At 45.3% G+C, this 25,801-nt stretch overlaps 1 protein-coding gene across 10 annotated transcripts in view; it reads left to right on the plus strand.

Moving 5' to 3' along the window:
* PLCB4 (phospholipase C beta 4) overlaps positions 1-25,801 on the plus strand; it is a 236,956-nt gene that overhangs the window by 14,792 nt on the left and 196,363 nt on the right. For 2 of the 10 annotated variants that reach the window (XM_081856849.1, XM_081856850.1), the window contains exon 1: positions 13,838-14,155. The exons of 1 other annotated variant lie outside the window; for it this stretch is intronic. The gene's annotated coding sequence lies outside the window, so the exon portion shown is untranslated. Of the gene's footprint in view, positions 1-13,837; positions 14,156-14,195; positions 14,330-14,684; positions 15,057-25,801 lie in introns of those variants that run through there. 7 more of the 10 variants (XM_081856848.1, XM_081856857.1, XM_081856851.1 and 4 more) reach the window with 5 other exon arrangements.

Here is a 25,801-nt window from a genome sequence, read left to right on the forward strand (position 1 = left end):
GATCTGTAACTGAATGGACAGGAAGTTGAGTTGACATCTATATCAGCCTGGTTTGATTCTTCACACATGCATCTGAGGAAGCAGGCACTGGTGTACAAAGGCTTATGCCTTTTTAAAAATAGATGTGGTTATTCTTTAAAGTACTATATTGTACATGCTATGCATGCTTTGTTGGTTTCTGATACAGCTAGGTAAAGGTAAAGGGACCCCTGACCATTAGGTCCAGTCGTGGATGATTCTGGAGTTGCGACGCTCATCTCGCTTTATTGGCCGAGGGAGCCAGCATACAGCTTCTGGGTCATGTGACCAGCATGACTGAGCCCCTTCTGGCGAACCAGAGCAGTGCATGGAAATGCCGTTTACCTTCCCACCGGAGCGGTACCTATCTATCTACTTTTTATCTACTTGCACTTTAATGTGCTTTTGAACTGCTAGGTTGGCAGGAGCAGGGACCAAGCAACGGGAGCTCACCCTGTTGCAGGGATTTGAACTGCCAACCTTCTGATCGGCAAGCCCTAGGCTCTGTGGTTTAACCCACAGTGCCACCCACATCCCAGGCGGGTACGTCTGACACAGCTACCCCTCTCCTATTAATTGTATGCAGTTTAGACAAAAAGAAAAGACGTCAAACTTCTTTAAAAAGTGTGTTTGACAGGTTGGTGTCAGCTAATGTGTGGATACAGGTGTGCAAAACGGGTGACAAACTCTGATTTGGACACCCGGGGTAGTTTGTTGTTGTTTTTGCCTTAACTACGTGGGACAATCCTGCCACTAGTTGAATCCTAGTCTTTAGCCCTCTCTCTCTCTCTCTCTCTCTCTCTCTCTCTCTCTCTCTCTCTCTTCATGGATTAAACAGCCTTGCCAAGCTATCTTTTGTTTAAGCTGTCAGTTGAAGTAACTGTTCTCTGCTGCTACCAGTGCTGATCTTTTGATGACTGCTTCCCCGGGCAGTGAAGAAGAGATGCCAGGTCATGGGGTTACTAGGGGCAGTTGAGAGTGTAGAAGTACAAAGGCAATGCTCAGCTGTAACTCTGGCTTTGCCACACATGGCCGTTTAACCTTCTGAAAAAGCCGATTTGCCTTTTCTCTCTTTTGCCGAGCCTCTCCTGCAGCTCTTCTGTAAAAGGAGAGGAAAGAAGACGAAAAAGATGGTGCATTCAAGGCCCAGGGCCATTTGTGGATGGCACACTTTGAGTGGGATTATTGTACGAAAGATTAGTGTTGGTTCCAGCTTTGAGTGGAGTGGGGATCCTGGACAAAGGATTCAGAAGACATCTGAAGGCAGCCCTGTTTAGGGAAGTTTTTAATGTCTGATGTTTTATTGTATTTTTAATATTTTGTTGGAAGTCGCCCAGAGATGATGATGATGATCGTCTAGGTGGGGGGCTCCCTTGTGCTTGTACTCAGACCCTTCTTGGGTCTTGTGCTCAGATCATGCTTGCCCGTTTCCCACAGGCATCTGGTTGGCCACTGTAAGAGCAGGATGATGGACAAAGATGGACCTTTGGCCTGATCCACCTCTTATTATGTTCTTATGTGCCTTCCTTTGGTAGTGAACCCTGGAGGGCTTACAAGCTGGCAGTGGAACTGCTCCAAAAATCACTGCATGTACCCACCTTTTTGATTTCCTGTAATGCCTCAAACACATGGGCCAAATTAGGCCCATCAGACCTCCCAATCTGGCCTGCCAGGCCGTTCCGGCCAAGCCATGTCCACCCTCCCTACACCTGAAGTCATATATGATGTTGGATGTGGAGCAGGTAAATGTGCAGTTGGGCCCAAAGAGGGTTTGCAGGTTCTGCTGACCTGGTGACTGGCAGTGTCTGCAAAACCTCCTACAAAGCACTGAGATCAGATGATATCATTGGCACTTGCAAAACTCCATGCCTTTCCCGGAGGAGTTTGAATTCAAACCAGGTGGGTGTTCCCCAGCCACCTGTCATCATTGGACCATCAGGTGATTGGCAAATGGGTGGTCCAATTCCCCCACCTTTGAAGGTGCCTTGTGGGAAATGGAAAGGGCGGTTAGTTCCAGCTGCCTGGTACTAGTCAGTGCCAGACCAGGTTAAAAATAAAGAAAAGACAGGCCATGTCATGCCTCAGCAGTGGATTTCAGAGAAAGAGGTTCCCTTCCTTATTGGATTATTTAGACCGGCACACAGGAAGTGTAACACTAAACTTTAAAAAAACAACCCAAAACCTTCTAGTGGGAAAGCATTCAGCTTGCTGGCATTGTTTAGGCCACATTTTCCACTTCATCTCTTTCAAAGGCAATAACATTCTCTGGAACAGGGACTACATCCATTTAGCTCCCTGGAAACTGAAGCAAAGTTTGGTGTCCATTGAGCAATGCAGATTTCTCTTTCTGAATGCAGGGTCGTTCCACATCAAATCAATGCAAAAAAGAAGGGTTTCACCACCCTCTGACTCAGATTTTGATGAAACTTGGTGTACACCCTTCCCTTATGGTTGAAAGAAACCCCCTTAAATTTTTTCCCTCTATCTCAAATGGTTTTGATTTTATAGCACTTCAAAGTTTCATGAAATCTGTGTTTCAGTCCCTCTTGAGATCCTCAGCCTTGTGTGCATTTTATTTTTTTCCTCCATAACCAATGATCTTTGAATTTTTACACAGAGATCAATAATATGATGAGGATTTCAGGAAAAAATACACCAGCACTCAAAAGATTTTATAAATGCCTTAAAATATGTATAAATGTAGTTTTTCTGGTGGAAAAACTAGGTTTAGGAAACCAGCACTCAAAAGATTTTATAAATGCCTTAAAAAATGTATAAATGTAGTTTTTCTGGTGGAAAAACTAGGTTTAGGAAACCTAAATTTTCAGCGTTAGGGCACGATGCAATCAAAAGTTTTTGATGGTGAAAATTATTACAAAGACATACTCTTTCTCAACAAAGAATAAAATTTATGGGTCTCTTATGTCTTGTAACAAAATTCTACATTTTTTGGACATTGTGGGGGGAAGATAGCTACTGGGTACAACTTTCCTACAATCCATAGCTGTAAAAGAAAAAATTAACGAAACAAAGTTGTTCCTCTTAAAATCTAAAATCATATTGGTTATTACAGAGTGTGTGTTTTTTCCAAAAGTGCAGACTTGTTTTTCAGTTTTGGGGTATTTGAAACTATGAAAATTGGCTATATCATGAAATCAATCTAAAAAAAATTGGTCAGAAACTTTAATTGCTCACATGTAAGGAAATAAGGAAAAAAATAAGGGGGTTTCTTTCAACCATAAGGGAAACCACCAAGTTTCATCAAAATCTGAGACGGTGGGTGGCATAACCGCGATGAACTGACATGGAATGACCCTGCAGAAGGGAAAATGTGTGTGGCTACAACTTTGAAATGCCACTCAATAAGTTACACAGCAGCAACAGCAAGCTTATTTGGCAGACAGTGCCTCTCTGCCAATGATCCTACCAGGTGACTTTTCTGCTGCTGGGTATCTTCCACTGTCAATGAAAGGCAGTCATCTTTGTAACTCCAATGGGTGTGGCCTGTTTCAATCCACTTTTTTGTTCCATAGTGATGCTTGTCACTGGAATATCCATGATTGGTAGACTCTAGCAGGGTAACCAGTACTCCCCCTCCCCAAAAAAATGTTTAGGGGTACTCTCATTTTGACTCAAGAAAATCACCATTTTATAGTTCAAATCGGGAAAAATAAATACAGTAAAGTACAAAGAACACGCATTACCTCATATTACACAGCGGACAGCACATAGTAACTTCCACATTGTCATGAGGTTGTGCGCACTAACATCTTCCTGATTCCTCTGATGAAAAATAGTAATTTTCCTACTCACATTGAAATACTGCCCTTCAATGAAGCCAAACTTTCATCAGTAAAACATCCACATTCCACACTGCTTCACACATTAAACGCTCGCTTCCATCTGAGACTCAGGAAACACCGTGACAGGAAGTGAGGCTGCCATCAGGGGTAGCAACAGAATTGACAATTCACCGTGCTAGAGAAGAAACTAATATATATATTTTTTTAAAAAATAGTTTCTTCTCCTGTTACATTCACAAAATGTTTAGGGGTATGCGTCCCCCTGCATCTCCCCAGAAAAAAACACACTGGTGGTAACAACTGGTCTACAACCAACAATTTATTTAATTTTTAAAAGTAGAGAAGTTGTTTCAATTGTTGCCAGAATCTAGCTGTGAGTACAGTGGTACCTTGGGTTAAGTACTTAATTCGTTATGGAGTTCAGTTCTTAACCTCAAACTGTTCTTAACCTGAAGCACCACTTTAGCTAATCGGGCCTCCCGCTGCTGCCACACCGCCGGAGCATGATTTCTGTTCTCATCCTGAAGCAAAGTTCTTAACCTGAGATACTATTTCTGGGTTAGCGGAGTCTGTAACCTGAAGTGTATGGAACCTGAAGTGTATGGAACCTGAGGTACCACTGTAGTTTCTACATGTAGAAAAATTAAGTGCCATCAGCTCAACTGTTTGGATAATATTTTGTACACCATCTTGGGACATATGTGGAAAGAGATAAATCAGCAGTGGTGATCAAAAATGGGAGAGTGCTGTTGTTCATGTGCACCCCATAAGCATCTGCAGGCATACCCTCCAACATTTCTCCAGTGAAAATAGGGGTGTCCTATACAACAACAATTTATTTATACCCCTCCCATTTGACAGGGTTGCCCTAGCCACTCTGGGCAGCTTCCAGAATATATAAAAACATAATAAAACATTAGACATAAAAAAAACCCCTTCCCTATTCAGGGCTGCCTTCAGATGTCTTCTAAAGGTTGGCTCGGGGATCACAAACCTCCATACCCTCCAAAGTTTCTTTGATGAAAATAAGGGTGTCCTAAGGAAAAGCGGAACATTCCAAGATCAAATCACAAACCGGGACAGCTTCTGTAAATTTGGAACTGTCCCTGGAAAATAGGGACACTTGGAGGGTCTGTCTGCATGGCCACTGTGCATGGCCACAGTAGGGTTCTTAATGTTCATAAGCAGACTTTATATATGCATGATGATGATTAATAATAATAATAATAATAATAATAATAATAATAATAATAATTTGTACCCCGCCCATCTGGCTGGGTTTCCCCAGCCACTCTGGGCAGATTCCAACAAAGATTAAAAATGCATTAAAATGTCACACATTAAAAACTTCCCTGAACAGTGGTGGTTAAGGCAGAATTATTCCCAAGTAGATGACGAAACCCAGGAGATGATTTTAACCTATGCACCAAGCAGATGGTAGATGAAAAGAGGCAGCTATTTATGCAGCACATTTACATTAATCACAGAAAAGTGGCAAAACTGGATCAGGGTGCTTTACTCCCCAGGAAACTCTGGCCAGGAACTGCAACCTGCTTCTGCTGAGCTGAAGCGTGTTGTTACATAAAACACACTGAAAGGCCAACCTGGTTTTGATAAATATTTGTTGACCTATTTACTCTGCCTATCTGTATGCTATATTCATCTCTAGAATGTGTGTGCTGCGGCCTGCCAGCACGTGAATTCGCTCTTGCTAAATGCAAATTATTAGTAGTAGATCGTTTATGGGGAACGGGTGGCTTCCCGGATGTCATTTTTCCTGGCCACTGGCAATGCTGGAGGGCCGCAGGTTCCTCACCCTCATTCACTCATCCATTTTATTTGTGGGGCGTTTTTCCAAAAAAGAAACCGTGCTCCAAGAAACAGGGATGCATTTCAAACAGGCGCTACAAAAACTATTTCAAAATAACGTAGCAGAGCAAAAATAGAACAGCTTACCCCCCCCCCAACCCCACACATTACAATACTATAAATGTAGCAAGATTACTTAAACAGCACACAGGAACCAGTAGCAAAGATAACAAGGGAATGTTGTAGTTTCATCTTCGTCCTAGAAGCAACCCCTCCCATGATGTTGCTCACATCCTTCTCCTGCAGCAGCTATTTCTAAATTTCCAAGGGCAAAGGATGGGTTAATATGTGCTCTTCCTGCATATTATTGTCATTTCACGCTCTTCAGTTAGTGAAAGGGGCGCCTAATGGGAGCCTGATTGTAACACCAGTATTATTACTGTTTCCAGGTCCAGGTCCAAGCCTTGGCTTTGACCTTTCTGGCAAACGTTTGCTTTTAGCTTGACTTTTGGAGTAATGTAAGATTCTGCCCTTTGCCTGCTGGAATTTGGTGATTATTAGCTGCCTGGAAGGATCCCGTTTAACATAGAATTTGAAAAATCTAGATCAAGAAACAAATGCAAACTATCTCTAAAATAGGAGTGGGGAACCTTTTAATGTCTACGGGTCACATTTCTCATGCCAGAGGTGGGTGGGACAGAGACAAAAAGTGGCTGTGGCAGACAGAGCAATGGATGTGATTCTTGTGGGAATGTTCAGGGTGGCAGGAGAGGATATATTGTTTATTAATATCCCTCCTAACTTGCGCCAGCAAGTTTCAGTACTTAGCAGAGTGCATTCCCCTTCTTACACAACAGAAAGCTGGTTGCAAACTCATGTGAGTTTCTTAAGAACAGGCATCCCCAAACTCAACCCTCCAGATGTTTTGGGATTACAATTCTCATCATCCCTGACCACTGGTCCTGTTAGCTAGGGATGATGGGAGTTGTAGTCCCAAAACATCTGGAGGGCTGAGTTTGAATTGCTTATTGTCCTAAGCAGGCACCCCCAATCTGGCTTGTCCAGACTGAAATGTGTTCTAATATTTTCCTGGTAAGACCACTTGAATCCCTCCTAAAAGAATAAAGACACCACAGTCTTATTCATAAGTAACAAAAATAAAGTTTACTCATGATCATGGGCTGGGTGTTCATCAGTATGCGGATGATAACCATCTCTACCTCTCTTTCAAATCAGAACCAGTGAAGGCGGTGAGTGTCTGGAGGCGGTTGGAGGATGGATGGCGGCTAACAGATTGAGGTTGAATTCTGACAAGACAGAAGTACTGTTTTGGGGGGACAGGAGGCGGGCAGGTGTGCAGGATTCCCTGGTCCTGAATGGGGCAACTGTGCCCCTGAAGGAACAGGTGCGCAGCCTGGGAATCATTCTGGACTCACAGCTGTCCATAGAGGCACAGGTCAAATCTGTGTCCAGGACAGCCGTTTACCAGCTCCATCTGGTACGCAGGTTGAGACCTTATCTGCCTGTGGACTGCCTCGCCAGAGTGGTGCATGCTCTGGTTATCTCCTGCTTGGACTACTGCAATGCGCTCTACGTAGGGCTACCTTTGAAGGTGCCCCAGAAACTACAACTAATCTAGAACGCGACAGCTAGACTGGTGACTGGGAGCGGCCACCGAGACCACATAACACTGGTCTTAAAAGACCTACATTGGCTCCCAGTATGTCTCCGAGCACAATTCAAAGTGTTGGTGCTGACCTTTAAAGCCCTAAATGGCCTCGGTCCGGTATATCTGAAGGAGCGTCTCCACCCCCATCGTTCTACCCGGACACTGAGGTCCAGCATTGAGGGCTTTCTGGTGGTTCCCTCACTGCGAGAAGCCAAGTTGCAGGGAACCAGGCAGAGGGCCTTCTCGGTAGTGGCGCCCTCCCTGTGGAACACCCTCCCACCAGATGTCAAAGAGAACAACAACTACCAGACTTTTAGAAGACATCTGAAAGCAGCCCTGTTTAGGGAAGCTTTTAATGTTTGATTTATTACAGTATTTTAGTATTCTTTTGGAAGCCACCCAGACTGGCTGGGGAAACCCAGCCAGATGGGCGGGGTATAAATAATAATAATAATAATAATAATAATAATAATAATAATAATTTATTATTAGATCAGGCAGAGCACAGTGTGATCCCTGAAGGCAGGCTTTAGGCTTAATGTTTCAAATATATACAAACAGCTTTACCCCATAAGGGAGATTTACCCAGTGACTGCAGTTAGCAGTCCAGGTGTTCACAGGACGAAAGGAAGATGGAAAAGAGAGACAGTGGCAGCATGTCTTGGCCTTTTACCAGGTCTGGAAAGGTCACGCCCACCCACTAGTCACATGCAAGGAAGGATGCTCCAGGTCAGGAGGAACAGGAAGTTTCGACTGGCTGGACCAAACATACCCTTGCATGTCCACTCTAGCAAAACAAGGAATGTTGTATTTGACTGCTCACAGTGAATTACATCCCACAATTCTTACCTTCGTTCACACCATACCTTTAAAAGCACACGGCTTCCGCCAAAGAATCCTGCAAATTGTGGTTTACCCTTCATGGAGCTACAATTTCCAGCAGGGACGTCTTACCCATAGAGGCTAATGGCGCGGAGTGCCAGGGTGCCAAGTGCTGGAGGCAGCGGCGTAGTGTGGGTTGTTAGCACCCGGGGCAAGGCAAGTAATTTGCGCCCCTAACCCCTAACCTGCCGCCGCTGCCAGCTTCTTCTTGCTGCTGCCTGGGCTGGGGTATTTACGGTAAGGTAGCCACGGCGGCGGTGGCGGGTCCGTGTCAGGTGATCTGAGGCGAGTTGCCGCTGGCGCTGCCGCCCAAACAACGCCGCTTGCCCGGAGGAGGAGGAGGGCAGAGAGGCGAGGAAAATGCAACATGGCCCAGCAGCTGCTGCAGCAGCGGCGGCGGCGGGGGGGCTGTGAGGAGGGGCTGCCTGGCGCACCCTCCGCGGCGAGCACTGAGAGCCACTGCCTGCCGGACGCCTTCAGCCCAGACGCGCGCACAGCTCGTCTGTTCCGCGAGACATGGGGCTCTGCTACAGCCTGCGCCCGAGGCTCTTCGGCGACTCCGGAGGCGGCGAGCGCGCCCCCCCCAGATGTTGCGCCCGGTGCAGCCGGCCCCCCTGCACCCCCCACACTATGCCACTGGCTGGAGGGCGCCAGGGAAGAGGCGGAGACTGGATGCAGCGCCTCCACCTCTTCCCTGCCAGCAGCGCCATCCTCCCTAAAAAAACTCTGGTAAACGGGGGTGAGGGGTGGGCACCAGAGGGAGCTTTGCACCGCGGCACCGGATATGCTTAAGACGGCCCTGATTTCCAGTACCCTTCATGAAAGTAAGGGCCCAAAGTTTCTCTGGGGGAAGACGTGAGCTTTAAGTCTTTAGTGCAGATGTGACCTTTGTCGAGCTAGGCTGCATTCCAGCATGCTAAAGCCAGAGGTTCCTTGTCTCTCTCACACATGAACACACGTCTCCATCGAGATAAGCAAGGGGCATTTTCACAGTTCAGCAGCACATCCCAGCCAGGCGAAAACACTTGAGAATTGCACAAGGGCAAAGCTGGTGAGGTGTGGTGCCTGGGGAACATCTTAGTGGCTGGGTAGAGAGGTCCGGAAGGTGGCATTTGGCTCCCACTCTAAAATGTGAGTATTCCTCTTGACATAGGATTACTTTAAAATAAATGGCTTGTGTTTAGTGGCAGTTTGCTTATTTGGGCCTCAAAGCTAAATCATAAAGCTGTAAAGTGTACTGCCATTGGGCTTACTTAGGAACTGAGTGTGCTCGCTTAGCACATTTAGATGGTCTCTCACACCCTGTGTAATATAAATCTAATGTAATATAAATCTAATAGATTATGGGTGCTGTAATGCTTTGTGAATATTGTGACTTTTCTTGTGGTTGTGCTGTTTAGCCTATTTTATAAAGTTGCTTTGTCAATAGTGTTTTATAGAAGGTGGTTGATTGGTTAATTATTATATATGATTTATGTTGTGGTTGTGGTGTTGCTATTTATGATATGGAAGCAGCTTTGTGACTCATGGGAGCGAAAAGAGGCACAACAACAAGAAGAAGGTGCTCTAATAAGATTTTTTACAAAAAACAACAACACACAAACAAAAGTTGTCAAGTGCATCTTAATGAAATCATTGGTGGGTCATGTTCCAACAGGAGGGATTTGCACAGCAGTATCCTCAGTTAGGAAATAACCGAGCCTGGGAATATTAAGTGCTTAGAAGCTTTTTATTTCGACTGGATGTCAGATGCTCGCCTTGAAACCCTGTGTTGTTAGAGGAAGGAACTGCATGTCCACCTATCCAGTAAAAAGCCCCCACTTTGTGCACATACATCTATATGGATATTCCTGATGGCAAAGTTCTTCCATTTTGGAGCTGGGGCTGAGTATATGCTTGTGCATGTGTTCTGTACATAAGCGGTGAGGAAACTGAGATTTTGTTGTATTGCACCTCCTATCAGCATCAGCCAGCATGACCATTGGTCAAGGAAGATGGGAGTCAGAGTTGAGCAACATCTGGTGAACCCGAGATATAAATGTTCATTCTTAAGTCAAAACACATTACAGTGGTACCTCGGGTTACATACGCTTCAGGTTACAGACTCTGCTAACACAGAAATAGTACCTCGGGTTAAGAACTTTGCTTCAGGATGAGAACAGAAATCGTGCTCCGGCGGCGTGGCAGCAGCAGGAGGACTCATTAGCTAAAGTGGTGCTTCAGGTTAAGAACAGTTTCTTTTTTCCCCAATTTTTTTTATTGATTTTCCAAATTTATAACAAACATAAACAAACAAACAAACATAAATCCTAACTGTAATAATTCCACTATTATTCACATTGTTAAGTGACTTCCTCAAATCCCCCTGGCTGAGTTTCAATGTATATCATTGTAACAGTTTTCCAAAACTAATTTCTCATAAAATTTACTTAGTCGGGTAACATCTTTCTTTCTTTTCATATTAACTTTAAACATATTATTCTATGACATCATATTTAAATCCTAAGCCAATCTGGTACTTGCAAGTATTTCTGTTTAAGTTATCTTAGAATATTTAGCTAAATAGTCTTTGAATTTCATCCATTCTTCCTGGTACTCCTCCTCCTTCTGGTCGCAGACTCTTCCGGTCAGGTCGGCTAGCTCCCCAAAGTCCATCATCTTCATCTGCCATTCCTCCACTGTTGTGTTTTCCAGTTCTTGGCCAACAAAATTCTAGCAGCAGCTGTGGCTATAAAAAACAATCTAACATCTTTCTTGGGCAATTACAGACCTATTATTCCAAGAAGAAAGGCTTCTGGTAGGTTAAGAACAGTTTCATTTAAGAACGGACCTCTGGAACAAATTAAGTACTTAACCCGAGGTACCACTGTATGTTGGGATTTCTGCCCCTCACTTCGGATTGATCGCTTGGGGTGGAGCCTAGCAATGTCTGCCAACAGCACACCTGCAGCCTTTATTCCTACATGCAGCTATAATTCTCCCTGCAACCACATGGCATCACTTTTCTGGGTATATAACTACAGAAACTCATTTACTCACTCCTCTTTCAAGTTCTGTCACATAAATGAATATGAATATAATTTATTTACAGCCCACCGGCCACAAATCAAATAGATAAACAGCATGAGACCTAGGAATAGCTGCAGAACTCTCTCTCTCTCCACACACACACACACACACACACACACACACAATTTCTTTGCTCCTGTTTGGAACCATGAGGCTGTGCAGGCAAATACGAAATATTGCTGGTTACCAACATTGGCATTTGTTCTGAAATTCATTATGACTGCACTTCAACGCCTTGCATGTAAAGTGTGGAATCCATAGTTGTCTGCTTAAGGACAGGAACTGTAGCCCAAAAAATTACTGGGGGACCCTGTTGCAAAGCTTGCATGAAGAGATGAATATGGCACCCTCTGTAATAAAGAAATATCTAATTCTGGAATCTTTCCAATATAATGTATTTGCCTTTCCTTTGTCCTCGTGTGCTCATCTGAAGGCTCTCCTATACATCTTCATCAAAGAGCCTTCTAAGGGTTCTCTTGTCATCTGAGGTATAGCAGGGGAGGGGGTTACTAGGAAAAGGGTCTTCCTAGTGGTGGTACCCCAATTGCTCTCACCAAGGAAGGCTCATCTGACACCTACTTTGAAGCCATTTTGGTGCCAGGCTTTTTCATTGAATTTTACCTGTTGTGTGGTACTTGCACAGACTTTGCAGATTTCATGGTACGCTTTTGTTTTATGGCGTTTTGAAATGTTGTCAAGTTGCTGTGAGAATCTGAAGAGCAGGCGATCAATCTTTACAATAAAGCAAGTATGTGTGCAATATGATTGCCCCTTTTGCTTTTGATCGAATGCTTCCAGTTTTGCTCTCGAATTTTCAAGATCATTTGCATTCCAATCCTTGTGTTTTCAATTCAAGCTACAAGCTTTAAACCCATTACTGTGTTTCAAGTTATGAATCAAAACAAGGAAGCAGCATCGGGCCTAGGAATAGCTGTGGGGGCCTCCACCCCCCCCCCAATTTCTCACCGCCTGTTGTAATTCCCACCATGTGTATGCAAGTATTCAAACTATATATAAGCTACTCAGACCTATAATGAGTTTCTCTAGGCTACCTTAGAAATGTGGAAATGCTGATCTCTCTCAGACTAACAACACATTGCTTGTAGAACCATATAGCTCACAGCTGTAAACATGTACTGAACTATAATACAGGTTTCCAAACATTTAGTAAGTGTAGTGTAGCATGGAAGCCTCCCATCTGAATTATCCATTAAGCAAAATGTGCTGTTCTCATTTTCCCCACACCAGGAAATATTTGGGCAGGAAGTAGGTTGACATCACAATTAAAATACAATTTGAATTAAAGCAAGCTGGAAGCTTTGCATTTATTTTTGCCTATGGGAAACCTGTAAGCAGTAAGATTATACAGGATTTGGATAGAAGCAAAGGCAAAAGAAAAAGGGACACGGGTGGCGCTGTGGGTTAAACCACAGAGCCTAGGACTTGCCGACCAGAAGGTCAGCGGTTCAAATCCCCATGACGGGGTGAGCTACCATTGCTCGGTCCCTACTCCTGCCAACCTAGCAGTTTGAACGCATGTCAAAGTACAAATAGATAAATAGGTACCACTCCGGTGGGAAGGTAAATGGCGTTTCCATGCGCTGCTCTGGTTTCGCCAGAAGTGGCTTAGTCATGCTGGCCACATGACCCGGAAGCTGTACGCCGGCTCCCTCTGCCAATAAAGCAAGATGAGCGCCGCAACCCCAGAGTCGGCCACGACTGGACCTAATGGTCAGGGGTCCCTTTACCTTTTTAAAGGCAAAAGAGGTTTGATAGATAAGATGTACAAATGACCTGCAAAAAACCCCAACGACCCTCTACCTACAAAGGGAGTATAGCTTTTAATTTTTGGTGTGTTCAGAATACTTTTGTGCAGACAGCAGCAGGAACTACAGTGTATTAAATGAGCAAGCCTAAACTCATCAATTATCAAACAATAAAATACGTCATCCAAACAAATAAAAGGCAGCGTAATTTTGTTGACCAATCATAAACTTTAAGAACACACCCTCCCTTAAAATAACTTTGAGAGTTTCTCTTTGCCTTGTGTGTTTGGGTAGGCTTGTTTCTGACCGCTCCCCCAATCCCTAAAGCCAACTCTTTTGAGGATTGTTCCGATTTGGTGGCCAATCGATGCTACTGTGCTTCTGTTGGCAGGTATCGGTGCCGCTGGCCGCCTCCACCCATGCGCAGGCAGCGACAGTAATGCGCCTCCTGTCTTATTGAGCGCACAACATCTCGGCATGCAAACGCAGCGTGGAAGAGAAAGAGGCACCGAGCAGGCCTCGCCTTTGTGCACTTGTCATGCACAGCTTGCAAGTGCCCTGGGTGGGAGGAGGGAGGCAGGAGTTTGGCTGGCTCACTCGTCCTGCCCCTGGCGGCGGGGAGACGCCAGCAGCCGGAGAGCCCTGGCCATGCAGAGTGCGTAATAATGCATTTTATAAAGCGGGTGGGCCCCCGTCCTTGGCGCGCGCATAACCCTTTTCTGCCCCCCCCAGCCTCGATCAGCAATGCATAGGATTACATAGACGCCCCCCCCCCCGTGCCTCTTTCCTAGTCTGTGCACGCGCCTGCTGAGCACCATCCTCTCCCACCTCGGCTGGGCCGCGTTTGCTGGAGGAGCGCGCGCTCCCTTTGCGCGCCGGCGGAGTTGGCGTCCTTTTCTCACGCTTGCTCGGGGGAAACCACCCGGGAGCAGCAAATCCAGCGGCGGCGTCCGCCAATAACAAAGCACCTCGCCAAAGTCTGGCCCGGAGGGAGGAGGGAGAGAGGGAGGGAGTGGGAGACATCGGGGATAGCCGCCCTCCCTCTCCTTCCCGGAGCATCTTGTGCAAACAGAAAGGCTGGTTGGCTGCTGCTGCTGCTACTCGCCTTTCCTCTCCGGAATCCTCCGGCGGCAGCTGATGTAAGACCCTGGCGGGAGCAATGGCAGAACCAGGCGGGGAGGAGGAGGTGGTGGACGGGGGGAATGCGGTGCTGCTGCTGCTGCTGCAGGCACAGGGCTGCCTTCCGTGCTGAGGTCGCCAGCCGCGCTTCAGCGGATCTCCGGCGCTGGCGAGTCTAGGGGGCCGGCCGGCAGGTACGAGGGGCGCGGAGTTGCCATCGCCTGGCGCCCGGGAGGCGCATAGGAGGCGCGCTTGCCTGCTATGCAGAGGGGGCTGCAGCCTGACCGACCCCTCCCTCGGGGGTCGGGAGAGACTCTCCATTGGCCTCGTCTCACTTTTGAGACACATAAACACGGTTCCCTTCCTGCATCTACCTCCTCTCTCCAGCTGGCTCCGCGCCCCTTTACTCGGAAGTAAGCCCCGCGCTGCCCCGCGGGATTTGCTTCCCGGTAAGCGCGCGGAGAGGAGAGCCCTCGGCTAGTTCCTCGCGTTAGGTGGGCGGTGGGTGGGCGCTCTTTCTGTTGTTGTGGGTAGTCCTTGCGTGGCTCTTCTCTTTCTCCAGTCCTTCTGGGGCGAAAGCGCTTTCTTGGCTCCCGGTCTGCTTCACCTTGGCGCTTTGTTCCCCGCGAAACGCAACTTCCCCACCTCCTGCCCTCCAGCGGCACTGCTGGCAGGTCTCTCCATAGAGCTCCGCTTGCATCCGAACCGTTTTTATTAATACTGTAGAGATTATTATGATTATTCTTCGGTACGTGCCGAGCAGGTCACCTTTTCCTCCCACCCCCGTATGTGCATCCGGGATTAAATGTCAGTGCCCTCTGCAGTTCTTATAAATGTTTCCCTAGCTTCAGGTCTAACTTTTAGCATTTCTGAAGTGTTCGCCCTCCAGTTTCAGAAAGGGTGGCCTCTGTTTTGCAGAAGGTAAGCGACACTTTTCTAGGATGGGCGGGGGCGGGGGCGGGGGCGGGATATGCTTTCCTATCTGAACTATTTCCTGGTGTTGTTTAAATTAAAACTTAAATAGCATATTATTATTATTATTATTATTATTATTATTATTATTATTTATTAGGAAGCAGGTGCTGAGTGTTTGTGTGCCTGGAACCCACCAAGTTATTAGTGCTATGGCTGAATTTTGTGTGATGAGACACTAGCTGGTTAATCCAATTTGGGCTTTGTCAGTTGCAGCTGGGCAATCTTAAATGCATTGCTCTTATTAAACTACCTGGCTGCATCATTCTGTTGCTATTTCTCTTAGAGTCCCCTCCCCGCCCCCCTTGCTGGTCTGAGGAGGTAATATGGAGAATAATATTTGGAAGCTGCTAAGAGAAGTGTGAAGACTTGTATACTGATGTGTTTGGGCTGTAGCTGTAACACAGGTGATAAACCACCAGTTGTAATTCCTGCCCAAGGTGAAGAATACCTAGGGAAACATTAAAATAGACATAACTGTTGTTCCCAGCTAATGTGGGGATAAAGGTCCGTGGAATACTGAGTGGGACCAGTTTTGCCCATCTAGTTAGTCTACATTGACAGGCAGCGCCTTTCCGGGGGTTTCAGCCAGGGAATCTTTCCCAACATTACTTATAAATGTTGGAGATTGAACCTAGAACCTTCTATTCCGGTGAGCTATGTCCCTTCCCCTAAATGTGATATGGGAATACAATATAATTTATGAAAAATGGCCGGTGTATATTTTACAAAAGGCCTGCCTGCATGTGCTTATTGTTACTATTTAGTGAGAGGTTTCTGATACACAACAGAATATTAGTGATCTTCTGCTACCTTGCCTGTTGACTTTTGTCAGAGATCTCACCCACACCTAGTGCTTCTGGAAGCCCTACTCTTTTGCAGAAACAAGGGAGACAGAGAATGGTCCAAATTCCCTTTCTGCTGATAATGTTCTGTTCTGGAGCCCGATGTGGTGATCCCAAACATGGGTGCATGCGCCCATGAGTTGTGGTGGGTTTGTTTGTGTGTGGCAATAATGCCTGTGTTGGGGGGGGGGCATGCCATTTGTGCAGTGTGTCACAGGGGTTTGTTGTGCAACCAGGCACACGCGTCAGAAAGCTGGTGCGTGAATTATGAAAATTGGAGGAGTTTCTGTGGGGGAAATCTATGGGGGGAAATCAATGTGTCAAGCAGGAAACAAGTACCTTCTGAAAGCTGCTGGACTTGTTGCTATGCAAGCATGTTTAGATTACAGGGGGGGAGCAGTTATAAATGGACTGTGTGAGAGGATGCTATAAACAACATCAGACCCCCCAAAGTTTCAAGTTAAGTGGCTAAAACGCTGCACTTTTAAGGAAGCCAATAAAACATTGCTGTCCGGAACATGCAGTGTTCCGTGAGCATTCTTTGACAACACAGTTGTGCAGCTTTGCCAGTTGCGGCTTGTCCTTTGTGCCAAAGAAGGCAAGCTGTCCAGCTCTGTAAGAGCAACAGATAGCATTGCCATGCAACTTATGTAAGTAAATATTCAATGTTGGTTAGTATAGCCAGTGTCAGTCTAGTCTACTGTAAATTATCACGCACAGTTTATTATCTCTATAAACTGCCTCTGGATCTATTCTATGAAGGTATTTGGTTTTTGTTTGTTTGCTTGCCTTTCAGAAAACACAGTCGATGCTTTGGCACTTAATGATACAAATCTTCCACACTACAGTAAGGCTTAAGTTGCGTGTAAAATGAACAGGTTGTTTTTATTCGGTATCCCACCTTTGCTCTAAGAAGCTCAAGGTGGCATATATGGTTTTTCTCCTTACAACAACCCTGTGAGGTAGGTTGGGCTGAGAGATTGCAACTGGCCCAGGGTCACCCAGGGAGCTGCAATGGCTACATTGGGATTTGATCCATCTTGCCTCCCAGGTCCCGATCCAACACACTAACCAAGGAAATAATAGAGATGATGATTAAAACAGGTAGGTTTCACTGAACTTACTTTTTTCAAAAAGAAAGAAACTTTGTTTCCAAATGACGTAGCATTCTGTTGCAAAAAACTATAATCAGTAAAGGTATTTGCCACAGAGTTTCCATGTACCTAAAGCCCTTTGAAAGCAATTGACTTGAGGGTGCCTAACTGTGTGTCAAATCATGGCTCTTATCTTTGCCTACGAACACTCTGATGAAGAGTCGATCGGAGCTAGCTAGCAACTGTCAAAACAATTCCAAAACCTTATTTGATCATTGGGTATGGATTCATATGTGCTTGCATAACAATGCTCTTTGCTTTACAGCTGCACTCCCACACACAGGAGCTTTGTTCTGAAACACAGGTCTTTTTATTTTTATTTTTAAAATGAATCCAGAAATATCCTATGAACAGCCTATAATCCAAACAGTTGGCTCTGTTGCATAGGAAAAGCTGCAGGTGGAAAGCCCCCCCCTCCCCCACGACTGCCACCCAGCCTGTTTTCTAATATTGCATGTTAGACCGCAATGATCTCTTGTTCTGTAACCCACCAAATCTAGGGAATCAGTGTGCTGCGGTATATGCCGCTGCTGCTGCTTCTTCATATAAATCCTCAGTTCTCTTGTCTTGACTTTTAGTGCTATATATTTTTTTAAAAAGCAACTTCTGTGGCTATACTGTTTCAGTATTATTTTGGCAGTAGCGTTGGACTCGGAGCTCTGTTGCAAGCCTGTCAAATCAGTTTGCCTCCTGCCATGAGGGGTGGTGGTGGTGGAGAGAGAGTTCTTTGTTTAATGTAACTTTAAGTACTTGACGCCTTGAATGTAAGGTGAGGACATGTCTTAATGCTATAGTCGACTCCTGTTACACATGCATATGCACTTGCGGGTGGCGCTGTGGTCTAAACCACTGAGTCTCTTGGGCTTGCTGACCAGAAGGTCAGCGGTTCGAATCCACACGGCAGGGTGAGCTCCTGTTGCTCTGTCCTAGCTCCTGCCAACCTACAAGTTTGAAAGCATGCCAGTGCAAGTAGATAAATAGGTACCACTGCGGTGGGAAGGTAAATGGCATTTCCGTGTGCTCTGGTTTCCGTCACGGTATTCCGTTGCTCCAGAAGCGGTTTAGTCATGCTGGCCATATGGTCCAGAAAGCTGTCTGTGGACAAACACCGGCTCCCTCTGCCTGAAAGTGAGATGAGCGCCGCACCCCATAATCGCCTTTGACTGGGCTTAACCATCCAGGGGTTCGTTACCTTTACCTTACCAGATGTCATTGGACTCCCACTTCCAACAGACCTAGTCAGGGAGGCTCAGAGTTTAGCCCAGGCTCATTGGGGATAGGGCACAAGCTTCCCACTCCAGAAACAGATAAACTTTGATTCTGATTTTTTGTGTTTATTTGATAGGAACTAAGAAATGAATGTATTGTTGTGTCTCAGCAGCATCCCTTGTTGCTGCACTTTCAATGGGGGCTCTCTTTACACATGTAGATCTGATTCACATACTCCCAATGATGAGTTGTTGTTGTTGTTGTTTTGGAAAGCCAGTAGGTTTTATTACAAGCATAGGGAACCTGTAACCCTTCAGGTGTTGTTGAACTCCAGGTCCCATCAGCCCCTGCCATCATGAACAGTGGTTGGGGATGATGGGATCTGGAGTCTGATAGCATCACAGTTCTATAAGCTTGTTGTATAAGCAAGACATTTCCCTCCTGTATGTGATTATCCACAGCCGTTTCTGGGTATGCATATATGAGGACTGTGTAATGTGGGAACTCCTCTCTTGTGGATACAGCTGGGCAGGAGGAAATTCCAGCTCTGGGTGGAAAAAGTGCTGCTGTTTCAGGAATCCAATGATCAAATCTCTGTGTTGCATTTGGCTATCTTTGTGCATGCCTCAAGATAGCTGGGACCACTTGCATGAAGAGTTAAAGGTCTTGGGTGAATCAGCTCCCCCACTGCTTTTAGCAAGCAGCATTAACAAGCCTAGAGCAGTTTGATACAGAATAGAAAACAAGGAGGTTGCTCAGCGCAAGAAAACAACAGCAAGCCCACTAAAAGGGCGAGAAATAAAAGAAGAAATTTAAGAGCAACCTTTGACTACCAACGTGCATAAAAATCAAAGGCACTTATGTTGGTCAAAAAGAGGGCTGGGATCTTAGGAAGTCCCTAGTTGGGTTATATCTTTATTGGGACCGATTTGGATTTCGGAGTTCATTAGCTACCGAGTTATGCAACAGATGTCTAATGCAATCATGCATTTTTTTTTTTAAAAAAAGATAAAACTATATAGCAGGCCATTGAAATGCAATTGTTTGCTACATCTGTATCCTTCATTTCCACCAAATGGTACTCAAGGTAGTGAACAGCAATAACACAACTACAGTAAAATATATTTAAAAATGCAATAGAACACAAAATAACAGCACAACCCTATATTTCTACTTAGAAGTAAATTATATTGATCCCAGGAAAGTGGTATAGAATGTTAGACTAAAAAACTCCAAAGCACTCTTAATAAAACAGAACAAAATAAAACAGAACTTCAGGATTCTTAATGCCAGTGTATACAATTACTATGTGGGTTAAGTAATTTCTAGTTAGTGATGTGTTTGTAAGCCACAGATTTCTAAAATACATGGGAATGCTGGGTTTGTTTCAATGTTTAGCAAACCTCTGAAAAGAGAGGGTTTTTAAAGCTCTTCAGGAAATGCTGGGCAGCTTGCATATTGAGGCCCTGTGACCACCCCATTCCCTAATGTGCGAATAACTAGACAACACACAGCATATTGATTTTGGGATTAAATAAGACTATGGGATCAAATAAGGCCACAACTTTATTGGTTACAGATGTGAAGGTTTGCCCATAGGCATTGAGGGAAGCAACTGCGTATGTCACTCCAACCTGTCCGCTGGGAGTGTTTCTAAGGGTGAAGCCAGTGGGGGTGGGGTGGGGAGAGATGCCCTCTGACTTACGTCAAATTGCAAATGGTCCCCGTTGAAGGAGTGGTATGGCCCTAGCCCCTGTTTGGGCATCGGACAGGAGCTACTCCTCCCGGATCCTTTTAACAGGATACCCTTATCCGCGGAGGGGCAACCTCCCCTCCAACCAAGACTAGGCTTACCCAATGCCCATCTACCTTACGAAGTTGTGACGATTGCTGTGAGGTAGGCAAAAACCCAAATGGTGATGCCCATTAGCCAAGTTGGAAGAATTCCTGCCCGGCCCCTGAAAATTAGGTGGCCGACATTGTCCATAGTAAGGTTGTACCATCCGTGAAAAAACTCCGATTTGAGGGAGGGTGAGAACTGACGCAGCAAGAGAGAGGCCAAAAGCCCCCACAGGCTGGGCATTTAAACTTTGCCAAGGGCCACAATTAGTCATTTGGTCCTGCACCCATGGGGACGCCCCCTAACTCCTGCGGCAGGAAGATGATCCGGCCTGTGATAGACAGGCTTACCAGGGAAGCCCGGGGCCCTCCCACAAAGCTGCCTGCCCAATAAGGCGGCAGACTTACAGTCAATATTCTGCAGGTTCCTAGCCTGAAAAAAAGACAATAATAGAGCTGCTTTAAAATTATATTAAGGCCTTAGTGAATGCTTTCAGAATACAGGGTTTGTGATCATTCTAGGCTCCTGGGATACAGCAGCCAGGATTGATCTTGCAGACAAACTTGATGCCATCTCCTCTGGGGTTTCTAAATCATCCAGTTTAGGGTACTTAGTGAAACAGGTACACTGAAACATATAAAAATTGAATCCAGCAGAAGTTTTCTCTAGGGCAGCTGTGTAGTGTAATCAGGTTGCAAAAATAAGGCAACAGTATTTGGATCCACCCTGCATGTCATTGACTGCCTTTCAGTAAATCTGCAACCTGGGGATTTTGTTTTATCCAAGAGGCCTCTGCAACTTCCAACCTGGTAATGCAGCCTTCTGTAGAGACCCTCCAGGCTGTTGCAACATGCCACTGGTAAAGGTAAAGGGACCCCTGACCATTAGGTCCAGTTGTGGCCGACTCTGGGGTTGAGGCACTCATCTCGCTTTATTGGCCGAGGGAGCCAGCGTACAGCTTTTGGGTCATGTGGCCAGCATGACTAAGCTACTGGCGAACCAGAGCAGCGCACAGAAACGCTATTTACCTTCCTGCCGGAGAGGTACCTATTGATCTACTTGCACTTTGATGTGCTTTCGAACTGCTAGGTTGGCAGGAGCAGGGACTGAGCAAACTACCGACTTTATGATCGGCAAGCCCTAGGCTCTGTGGTTTAACCCACAGCGCTGCCTGCATCCCTATGCCACTGGCACAGTTGTGCATTTAAACTGGCCACACACCATTCTTTTTTATTAGTTCTGTGCAGGCCCCCCCCAACTCACTGGAACTCAGTTTTGGCAGCTCTCAGGTGGGTGCCATTGCCATTCAAAGAGAAAAAAAGTAAAAAGGTAAAGGACGGATGGTTAAGTCCAGTCAAAGGTGACTATGGGGTTGTGGCGCTCATCTCACTTTCAGGCCAAGGGACTGGCGTTTCTCCACATACAGCTTTCTGGGTCATATGGCCAGCATGACTAAACTGCTTCTGGCACAACGGAACACCATGATGGAAGCCAGAGCGCACGGAAACGCCATTTACCTCCCCCCTGCAGTGGTACCTATTCATCTACTTGCACTAGTATGCTTTCGAACTGTTAGTCTGGCAGGAGTTGGGACAGAGTAATGGGAGCTCACCATGTTGTGGAGATTCGAACCGCCAACCTTCTGATCAGCAAGCCCAAGAGGCTCTGTGGTTTAGACCACAGCGCCACCCGCATCTCCCAGCAGCACTCCCATCTAAGAGAAGGGAGGCATTCATGGTGAGTTCCGGCACCTCTTTTAGTAGAAAAATAGCACTGGTTCTGGGATTCTTCTCCCGTGTTATTGCATTCTGGGGGAGCAGTTCTGCAGTAGGGTGCAACAAGAGCTGGACCACTAATTGCAACCCTAAACATTTATAGTATAAAAGGTTACAGGATTTAAGCGGGAAGCTACGGGACAGCCATTGATTGGAAATGAAGCAGTATGTCTGCCACAAAAGTTTCACAGGTGCAAACAGTGGGATCACCAGTAACTTTTCTGATACCATCATGAGCATAAATCATCATGAATACACATTTGAAAGGATGTCTGGAGGGGCTACAAGAAGGAATTTCCGCTATGTTCACCTAGGCTTACTCATAGTGTGTTTAGGTTTGCAGTCTCAATGTGATCCATCCTGCACAGCTGTTGGGGTCAATGGGCAATTTCTGTGACCTGCGACTCTGAGAGCATGTGACTTTGAGCACAGCCTTCCACAGCCTTCAAAGAGTTGTGATTCTGTAGGCGAGATTAATTGTATGATCACTCTTGCAATTAAAAATACAGTGACATTAACGAGGGCTGTCCTTGATTTATTTAAAAACAAAAACATTGTAACTATTCCAGGAGCTGCAATGACAATCCTAACCATGTCTTCTCAGAAGTAAGTCCTGTTGAATTAAGTGGGGCTTACTCCCAAGTCAGCGAGGATAGGATTGCAGTGTGAATTGTTGCATGTGTAAGATATATAAATTTGGTATGATTCTGATTTTTCTTTGCAACCTAGAGGGATGTCAGGCAACGAAACCGTTTTTGATCACTATAAGGAAGTCCTGCTCATCCGCACATCCTCCCAGACTCTGATACTTTATACATTTGCAAGATGTGGACATAAAATGTGAGAACAGATACAGGCCACACTGTAACACACTGTTAATATCCTTGAAAACACAATTCAGGGCGTAAGCATGTTAAAAGATATTGTTTCTAAAGAAGGGAGGCTTGAGGAGGAAGAGGAGGCAGTCCTTGTGATTCTCTCAACACGACAGTGAAAATATTTGGGCTGTCCAACATCCAGAAATAAGATTCCTTTCTGTTCATTTTGTTTGTTTCAAAAGGGCAGTACAGTATTGTTTTGCCAACTTTCGTACTCTCAGTACAACCTTGCCCCAACAACTATTCATTTTGGCTGCCTTTTGTGTTTTTCTTCAACTGAAAATGTACCACCTGCTCTGGAGGCATTTAACTTACTGCAAGCAAACAGGATCCACAACAGAGAGGAGTGCTCTTGTTCATACTTCTTGCTCACCAGCTATGCCTTCTACTCCATTTGCTGTTTGTTCTGATTCCATGGACTTTTTTTTTTTTTTTAAATACATTTTTATTAATTTTAACAAATTATAAAACGTACCACACAAATTATTACAAATACACTTTTTTGGACTTCCATCAGCACCTCTGATGATCTTCCGTCTTAACCTTTTTATGCATTACTTAATTTTATATTGTCTTTACCTCTCTTAACTTATCATCTCCCCCTTTCCATCTGTACAATATTTCCAACAATACTCCCCACAGAACTTCTTGCAAACCTGCAACCGTTGTCTGATCATCACAAATACTTTTCATATAGTTCATAAATTTACTCCAGTCTTGGGTAAATTTCTGGTCCTGCTGGTTTCGGATCCTTCCTGTTAATTTGTCTAATTCTGCATAGCCTATCAACTTCATCTTCCATTCTTCAATCGTTGGCAATTCTTCTTGTTTCCATTTCTGGGCTAATAGTATTCTAGCTGCTGTTACTGCATATAAAAAAAGCTTACATCCTTTTCTATTTATATCACTTCCCACCATTCCCAATAGAAATGCTTCTGGTTTCTTTGTAAATGTATATTTCAACATTTTTTTCAACTCATTATATATCATCTCCCAAAAAACATTTCACCTGTTCTGATTCCATGGACTTGAACCTGGGATCCTTTGCATAGAAAGTCTGCACTGTGCTTTCTACCCACAGCTTCTCTTTCTGTTTTCTTATCACTGGTTATGTAATTTGCCACTGGCAATCTGTGGCTAGCACTTTCCCTCAAAACCAGAAACAGAAACTTGCTTCAAGCCATGCTTTCCAATTTTGGCTTGGAAGGCGAACGCTAGTCATTGTTTGCTGGTTTGGAATCTGTACGAACTGTTCAAGCTACGCATGGTGAAGAAATCCACCTGCAGGAGGACAGCAGGAAGGGTCCTAGAAGGGTTCTTCTCCATAGTTTGTAGGAGACCTTAGCCTATGGTCTGGTTCATATGTAACGGAAACCATGGTTTTCTGCTGCAGGAACAAGCTCATATGAGCCACACCTCTGTGCGCCTGGTGCTCCCAAGGGGAGATGGAGGACGACATGAATCAGAGGCTTGTGAAGACTTGTCTGTGCTACTGTGAAACTACGGTTTTCCATTATTTCCGATCAGATTTTTAAAAGAAACTCTCCATAATATAATAAATACAAAATTGGGAATGGTGTTCATATAATTATAATGCAAAAAAACCCCTGCTAAATTGATAAAAGTATAAATATTTATCTAGGTAAAGGGTAAAGGGACCCCTGACCATTAGGTCCAGTCGTGGCCGACTCTGGGGTTGCGGCGCTCATCTCGCTTTATTGGCCGAGGGAGCCGGCATACAGCTTCCAGGTCATGTGGCCAGCATGACTAAGCCGCTTCTGGCGAACCAGAGCAGCGCACAGAAACGCCATTTACCTTCCTGCCGGAGCGGTACCTATTTATCTACTTGCACTTTGATGTGCTTTCGAACTGCTAGGTGGGCAGGAGCAGGGACCGAGCAATGGGAGCTCACCCCGTTGCGGAGATTCGAACCGCCAACCTTCTGATTGGCAAGTCCTAGGCTCTGTGGTTTAACCCACAGCACCACCCGCGTCCCTTATTTATCTAGGTGCCTGCATTTAATTTATGTCTGAACATGTTTAATGAGACTGGGACTCACTCTTTAGAAAACAATGGTGTCAAATGCAGCCTAATTTTTATAACTTCTTGTTTTGCTTGCATTTCTTTCTTTTTGCAACTTTGGCCTTTTGAGGAACATCTGGAATAGTCACTCTAACTTGAAATGTGAAGGCAAACATGAAAGCAATTTTAAAAAAGGAACTTCCCCTCCTCCTTTCTCCTTGGAAAACTTGGGAAGGAAGAGACCTTTTAATGTGATCTTGTTAGCCTTATTACAAGATCTTGCATTTCAGACCTGATTGTTCTGTTGCTGCATGTTGAGGGCTAGATACTTGGCTCTGATCCAGAAAAAGCCAATTGCATTGAAACCTCATTGGAAACAAAGGGAAAAATTAGCTGTGACTCATGATTAAATTAAAACACTGGAACTGAAGCATAGCTCTTTTTATTTGGCTTGGGGGACCACTATTTTTAAGCATAAACAGGCCAGGTTCACAGGGCACATCAATCCAGCCTTACTCAAACTTGTTGTCCCCTTCCCCCAGATGTCTTGGGTCAACTGCCATTGGCCCCAGCCAGCATGGTTCCAATCCTCAACTTTTATTTGCCCCTTGTAGGTACAGAAACGTACTGTTCCATCTGCCACCACTGGCCATTACTGTTTCTGCAAAAGCGATATGCCACAAATACACCAAACTTAGGTTCTTAGGTTGTTCTTAGGTGATTAAAAAGATAAAGGGACCCCTGACCATTAGGTCCAGTCGTGACCGACTCTGGGGTTGCAGCGCTCATCTCGCTTTATTGGCCAAGGGAGCCAGCATACAGCTTCCGGGTCATGTGGCCAGCATGACTAAGCCGCTTCTGGCGAACCAGAGCAGCGCACAGAAACACCATTTACCTTCCCGTTGGAGTGGTACCTATTTATCTACTTGCACTTTGACGTGCTTTCAAACTGCTAGGTTGGCAGGAGCAGG

The sequence above is a fragment of the Podarcis erhardii genome (assembly GCF_964252035.2).
Source record: "Podarcis erhardii genome assembly, chromosome: 3".
NCBI classification, from domain to species: Eukaryota; Metazoa; Chordata; class Lepidosauria; order Squamata; family Lacertidae; genus Podarcis; species Podarcis erhardii.